A 7521-nucleotide genomic window follows, 5' to 3' on the forward strand; every position below is an offset into this window, starting at 1 on the left:
CCACCCCCAAGGACTCGAGGCTCCTCGGACAGCTTTAGTATCGCCGCCGCCCCCCTCTCTGTGCCTCAGTTTTCCTCATCAGTAAAATAAGGGGGCAGGCCGCAGGCCCCGCTTCACCCCTCCCCCCCACCTGACACAACCCCTCTCTGGGCCTTGGTTTCCTCTTCTGTCAAACGAGGGCGCCGGACTCAATGACCTCCGAGGCCCCTCCAGCTCTGGATCCTCGAAGGGTCCCCCATCTCCCGGGCTCTGGTTACCGTCAGGTCTTAAGGCAAAGCTTGGCCCTAGTGCTGTGCTCTCCCCCCCCCCCCAAAAAAAAAACCCGCATACACAGAATATCCCAAAATCAGCCTTCCCAGAGAGCAAGGGCCCTTCCTCACAAGTAGGCGCTCAATAAATGCCTATTGACAACAATTAGCGTGCTTCCCAGTGAGCGCTTCAGGGTGGAGCGGGCCCCTGCTCCCCACGCCCAGGCTGCCCCCTGACTCGGCTCCCAGCTTCCCCCAGGCCTGCTGACTCCCCGCCTTCCACAAGGCCCTTCTCCCTCCCTCTGAATGCGTCTCTCCAGTCTGCGGATTGCCTCCAGGCTTATATCTTGTCCACCCATAGTTGTTTGCGTTTTGTGTCCCCCATTAGACTGGGGGATCTCTGATGGCAGGCACTATCTTCTGCCCTTTTGCAGCCCCCAGGGCTTAACAGTGGACACTTAGTAAATATTGGTTGACCTGACCTAAAGACTAGTAAACATAGTTAATAACGATCACTGTTCAACTCTAAAACTGGCTAGCAAATTTCACTAGGCTCGTGGGCAAGAATTGCAGTCTGATGTCCTGGATGGGACAATTTGTTATCCTATACATACCTAAACCATAAAGTGCGTTTGTATCGTTTCACTACTGGGCCTCAGTTTCCTCATCTATAAAACAAAGGGATTGGACTAGAAGAGCCCAAGGTCCCTTCCAACTCTAGATCTAAGGTCCTCTGTTCAGTAAGGTCCTTTGCAGCTCCGAATTCTAGATTGTTACCTTTTTTGGCCAAAAAAAAAAAATAGCCCTCATATCTGGGATCTCATCAATGTGGCCATTTCCTGCTCTTATTACAGACCCTGAGTTTATCACTGGGTACCCTCCCAATGTGCTAGTGCCTTTCCTTGAATTCTCCCGAAGTCCCTAGGCTGCCCGAGGAACGCAAGATCTATCTATTCCTCACTCTCCCCTACATGGCCTGCACAACTTTTTCAGTAATTATTTTCTTTGTTTTTATCCTTCCTAATTTGTAAAGTGGGCCAGCCTGTTCATCTCTCCCATCCACCTCTACATTGCCCTTTGTGCAGTCTTCTCCTTCAGTGCTTCAAGGAATGTAAGTCAGGTATTAAAAGCCGTTTGGCATCAGAGGAATGAATGCTAGCATTAAAATATGGGCCTTTATTCAGGGACAAACTAGGTATCATTAAAACAACTTTGCCCTTTCCCAAAAGCAGTACAGTCTGCTGGCTTCCTCCCACCCCAACTCTGGTCCACAATGGATGACTTCTATAGCGTGTCCAGCATCTTACTTCCTATCCTAGTGTGAACAATAAACATTCAAACATTTTTATTTACTTGGTTTTCCAGGTGAGGATAGTAAAGCCTAAACTTTGAGTGGTATGCATCTCATTTAGAAGACTGTAAGATTTCTGGGCCTCTTTTCTACCCATACAACCTCCAAGTCCACAAGAGAAACATTTAGAGGACTTCAGATGCAAAATGTCTTTTCCACATGGACTCAGGCAAATCCGAAGTATAGCTCTCCCTGTTTTATCCCCCATTTAATGTTACTAATCAAGAGAATTGTAAAACAAGGCTGTCTCTCTTCTATCTTCCAAGGAATCCTCTAAAACTCTGACATATGCATAAACTATATCAAAAATACACACAATACAGAAAGGAAAACAGACTCCTAATACTTTTAAAAAGCAACCTAGCCAAGGCCAGCAACATTTTCCCTCTGAACTACACTTTACCCCTAAAAATTGTTAGTTTTTTTTCCCCTTACAATTTTCAGATTCAAAATCTCTACCTAGAGGACATCAAAAATAAGTTCTATTGACATTTAGTTTAGCTCAGAAATCCCTCCCAATGATGTCAGCAAAATACATTGTCATTTGATGAAAACCTGCCATAGAGGAAATTGTTGGCAAACCATATTATAAGAGTGAAATGATTTACACAGGGGCAGGGGGTTTCAAACCACTTGAGAAAAGGAAAATAGAGCTATAAGTAAATGGCTGCAAGTTAGAGTTGATTGAATTGACCATTTACATTTATAATCATAGTAATTCCCTTTCCTAACAACCTACATTGCTGTATCTGTCAGCTCCCCAGATGAGTTTAAGGTGTCAGCTATTCAGAGTTTTTTAACTATAGATAGGAATTTGGAGTTGGTCATTTAAGTCCAATGTCCTTATCTTACAGCTAAAGAAACAAGCCCAATGACTGACTCAAAGTCAAAACAACAGAAATATAAGAAAAAAGTCCGTTTAGATATATATGAACATATATTTGATTGTTGTTCGTCCTTCATTGTCAAAGAGGATCGTGACATCAGGAAGGTGATGCCATGACTAGCAAATGAATTATATTTAAAACTGGCCAGTTCTACTTGGACAACACAGCCCCTCCTCTCCCCTCCCCTCCCTTCCTTTTCCCTTCCCCTTTCCTTTCTCCCTACTTCTTCTCCCTTTGTCCATATAGGGTATCATACCCTTAACTTTGGGTGCCCTGCCCAAAGGAACATAAATTTCGATGCTGAAACTTCACAAGATATCTTGAGGTTTACAGGCTAGATTTCTTTCTCAAGTCTTAAACCAGGTTCTCATTGATTGACCAACAATATAGGTCCCAGCCCCACTTAGTGGCAATTGTTTGGGCCCTGATGGCTGAGAGTGAACGTAAATAGCAATTGTTTCTTTTTTGGCTGGAAACCCCCAAAAGTCTTCTCCTCCCACATCATTTTTTTTTTTTTGATAGGTAAAAGAGATCATTCATTGCTTCCCTGCTTACCTAGCCTTAATCACTGAATGTTGCCTCAGTCAAACTGAGACTAGTTAAAAGGCCTCAGCTTAGAAAGGCCAAAGTCTCCCACAGCATCAGGACTATCTTCAGTCATTCTAAACTATATCTTGCCACTGGACACAGATGGGTGCTGGAAGAGAAAGTGAGACTGGTGACTGACTGCACAGCCCTCCCTCACTTAAACCCAATTCACCTGTAAGTTTTGGCATCTCCTTCCTGATGTCATGGTCCTCTTTGAGAATGAAGGACAAAAAAATAACAATATATTCAATACACTTAAATGTCTTTTATATTTAATATATTTCATTTTTATATAAATTAATTTATATAAAGGTGGTTATCTTTTATAAAATAATTTTAAGTATAATCAATTACATAGATGTTTATATAAAATTATTTCTATAAATTTATCTTCTAATATATTTTAAATCTGCAGTCAGAAAAATATTTCCCTTTCTGGCTGTTTTTTTTTTTAATTTATAGGAATCTTCACACACTTTAAACTATTTTAAATTATTTAAAATACAACCTTTTAGAGCAACAGTGACATTCTTATTACTGAAAGTGAAATGTTCAGGGGAGATTTAAAAGATGCCCCCCACCCCCCAATTTTTTTTCCTGTTTAAGCACAGGCTGGGAACAAGCCATGTTTTCTTTCAGATTGACCTAGTTTCAAGTAAAAACCACACCCTGCTTTTATTTTTTGTTGTTTTGGTTTTTTGTTTGTGTGCAGTAAGGCTGATGGTTAATGAACACCAATCAGTTAGGTCACAAGTTTTGAAAGACTAGGAGAGAAAACAGCTGTTAGAAGAGAGGCAGGCACTAGGGATGACCCAGATTTAGGAGGTGGGGGGAGGGACAAATTGAAAAAAACCTAAGTTCTGAAGCCCACCCGACTCCTTTGCCAGTGTTGGGGATGGAACATTGCCTGTACTTTCAGATTTTTAAATATATTAATTGGTTTGGCTCTCCGAGGGAAGGACGCAAAAACTAAATATATCAATGAAAATGCATTTTTTTTTTTAAATTAAGATCTTATGATGAGGGGTTGCAATGAATACCTAGAAATACAGGGGACAGTGTCCAATATTCAGGGCTATTTGTCTCAGGACTAAGGGCCTGGGGATGGGGGGAAATACTAAGGAAAAAAGGCAATAATTAGGAAGGAGCCAATAGGTTCTCTGGGTCACTTGGGGGCAGGGTTTCTTATTGCTTTGCTTTCAAGCAAAAGCTGGGCTGGTCCTAGTAACAGATGCCCCTTTGGGTAACTAGTGGACATCCCTCCTTGGGTCAGCCTTCTCAGTCCTGGCTAGAATGGGAGTCCTTCACCCTGGGAACAGTGACAAGTTCAATCCACGCCCCTCCCCCCAATAATCCTTCCTTTGCATGCACCCAGTGGTGCCCCAAAGCTGGCATGGGAGAGAAGAGGGAGCCTTGGCAAGGCTCAAGCCAATGGAAGACAGAGCAGGACCCAGCAACAACTCCTTGATTGGTGGGGAAGTGAGCGCATGCACGACCTCCCCACAGCTCACAAAGGCGTTTGTGGGGTGGGGAGGATGGATAGCGGACAGAGCCACCTCTTCTAGCTTTTCTCTTTCTTTCCTTCCTCCTCCCCGCAGAGAACATAATCACCCAGGAGAGTTACCTCATTTTAGATTGCGTCTGTTGTTTATCAATTAATTCAGCTTTAGGAAAATCTTGGTAGCTCCGGGCTGGCCAACAAAGGATGCTTCCAGAGGAAAGAGAAAGGGAGGAACCTGCAAAGCCTAAATTTGAAGGATTGGTGCGCACCCCCTGGTCTTCGGGGTGATTAGATCTTAAAAGGATGTAAGAAGGAAGCCTTGCAGCTAATCCACCAGCTAAAGGGACTCCTTTGTTGTTTATCCCTGCCTGGCTTGGTCCCAGCTTAATTAAGTAACCAGTTGCAAAGAATTAATTGCACACTCACCCTTTTTCTAAGCAAGGGCTTTTCCCACCCTGTGTAATCTCAGAATAAAAGCTTCTTCACGTATCCTCTTTATCTTGATGCATAATGATGGCTGGAAGATCTCCTTGCGCCCTGTGGAAAATTACTGGAACCCTGGGTCCCACTGTCATTACTATTGAACATTCCTGAAGTCTGAACGATGACCTAAGACTCCCAATCACAAGGCCCTTTCTTTCAAAGGAGTGTATTCTTACTATTTCTAAAGACAAAACCAGCCAAATGAAATCCCACTCTGCTCCCTTTTAATTCTAGTGCCTTCACTCTAAACGAGTTAATACGTGTAAAGCCTTAGTTCAGCACCCAGCACTCTGTTCTCCTAGGAAAGATACTGAAGTAGTCTGCCATTTCCTTGTCCAATTCATTTTACAGTTGAGGAAACTGAGGCAAACAGGGTTAAGTTACTGGCTAGTGTCTGAGGCAGGATTTGAACTCACGTCTTTCTGTACTCCAGGCCCAGCGCTCTAGCCACTGCTCGACCTCGCTGCCCGAAGCATTATATAAATATTAGATATTGTTATTATTTCCACTCTGTCCTGTCTATTCCTCGCTTGTACATAGTTGTTGGCACCCATTAGACTGTAATGTCCTAGAAGGCAGGGATAGTTTTTGTCTTTGTATCCACAGCCCTTAGCAAGAGTGCCAGGAATATAATGCTTATTGATAAACACATTACAGATACTCAACAAATAAATACATAAAAAGCCAATAAGTAACCTCAATTAAGCTTCTTGCATGATTAACCCTATCAGCTCCAGCATCTCAATTCAAGCCATGTGCCTTGTGGTTGAGTAATTCACTGCTGTCTTCAAAACAACAATTTTAAAAATTGATTGAACAGGATTGCTTAGTTCTTGAACTCATTTACACAATTTGGATTACAAACTGAGTCAACCACTAGTATTTGGGGTGTGTTACATGCAAAGTGGAATTAGGAAATGGCTACATTTTGTCATGATCAGATGGGAAAATTACTTCAAAATGCACGTCCCTGGTTTAGGGACGTGCAAAGGAGAGGTGAGGAAGGGTGTGGAACGCTTCTTACTCTCCGACTCAATTCACGTCGAATTAAATTGCTAAATTGCTTCCTCCCCTCCCCCACTCTGTTACTAGGGATGGACAGCTGGATGGGGGAAGGAAAAAAATCAATAAAAACGACTTTAAAAAGTTATAAAGGGAGGGAATTATTTCGAATGAACTCGTGAAGATGAATTTTCAACTTAAAATTTTTTTTTAACATTTTTGGCTCCAAGTCTAGGACTGTCTAATCGTGGTTTGAACTTTACTCATTTAAAGCAAACTTTTGAATGACTTACTACGCGCAGACTATGTCAGAGCTGCGGAGGGTCCAAGATGAGCCCGTCCCATACTTGACACCCCAGAAGTTTTCAGTCTAAGGAAAAGGGGACCAGTTTCACAAATACCTAAAATAATGAGGCAGACTGTGACCGAAGTGTTTGGGGGTGGCATTGGGCGGAGGAAGGGATTGCAGTTATGCTCTCAAATAGGGGTTCCTAACCTAGTTCTGTGACCTTGTATTGTCGAATATTTTGAAAACTGTATTTCAATATAATTAATTTCCTTCCTATTCCTGTGTCTTTTATTTTATTCATCTAACAACATGATTCTGAGCAGGGGGTCCAAGGGGCAGGGGGCAGGATACAGAAAAGATGGAGAAGCCCTTCCCTAAAATGAAATTCTGCTTTTGGAAAATACCTAAAAGTTGTATTCTATAATAGCGAACGATTGTGTAGAGGTGCCGTTTTCATGATAACTAACACGGATGCAGAGAATGCTGGTAAAACAAGGGGCTTCCCAAAGTTTTGCAAGCAGCATGATTTGCGACGGTTGGGAAGATAGAATTGTACCTGTGCAGGTGTGGGCTCGATTATTCTGCGCACGCGCGGGCAGAAGTGTACACGACACAGCTGTTTACAAAAGGAACGAAAAGGACACTTGGAGATGCCGGGGATTGAACCCGGGGCCTCATACATGCAAAGCATGCGCTCTACCACTGAGCTACATCCCCAGCCTCCTCCTCCGACTTCCAAGAGAAATCCCTAAAAAGGGTGAGTCTCCTGATGCATTTTCCTAGGGAGAAAAGTCTCTGAAAACTACCTTTTAAAAATTAAGTGAAATTATCACATTCTTAAAATTTTTTTTCACGTTCTGGTTGAATAGCAAAACAATCGAGATTAAAAGAAAGATAAAATTTTTTTTTTTAAAAAAAGGAATTTTTTAAAATCCATAAAAGACTGGATGCATCTTTCTTGCCAAACTGTTTATAGATTGATTCTCTTGTTTGCAAGTTCCTATTTTCTGGTGTAGTTCTGGGATAAGGGGGAGAGAGGGAAAGGAAAAGGGAGAGAGAGGGGGATGAGAAGACAGAGAGAGGAAGAGAGGAAGAGGAAGGGAGAGGAGAGAGGAAGAAGAAAGGAAGAAAGAAAGAAAGAAAGAAAGAAAGAAAGAAAGAAAGAAAGAAAG

General features: G+C 42.4%; 1 long non-coding RNA gene and 1 other non-coding gene across 2 annotated transcripts in view; both read right to left on the minus strand.

Moving 5' to 3' along the window:
* The window catches only part of LOC138157335 (uncharacterized), a 6079-nt gene extending 1094 nt beyond the window's left edge, over positions 1-4985 (minus strand). The window contains exon 1 of the long non-coding RNA XR_011167461.1: positions 4699-4985. This is a non-coding gene — a long non-coding RNA (uncharacterized lncRNA). The remainder of the gene's footprint in view (positions 1-4698) is intronic.
* A 2009-nt stretch (positions 4986-6994) lies between these two features.
* On the minus strand, positions 6995-7066 carry TRNAA-UGC (transfer RNA alanine (anticodon UGC)). The gene has a single exon. It is a non-coding gene; the product is annotated as a tRNA-Ala (tRNA).
* Positions 7067-7521: the final 455 nt, after the last annotated feature.

Source organism: Petaurus breviceps, unplaced genomic scaffold (genome assembly GCF_028583685.1).
Source record: "Petaurus breviceps papuanus isolate PSGF00001 unplaced genomic scaffold, PetGlider_PUasm1.0 100, whole genome shotgun sequence".
NCBI lineage: Eukaryota > Metazoa > Chordata > Mammalia > Diprotodontia > Petauridae > Petaurus > Petaurus breviceps.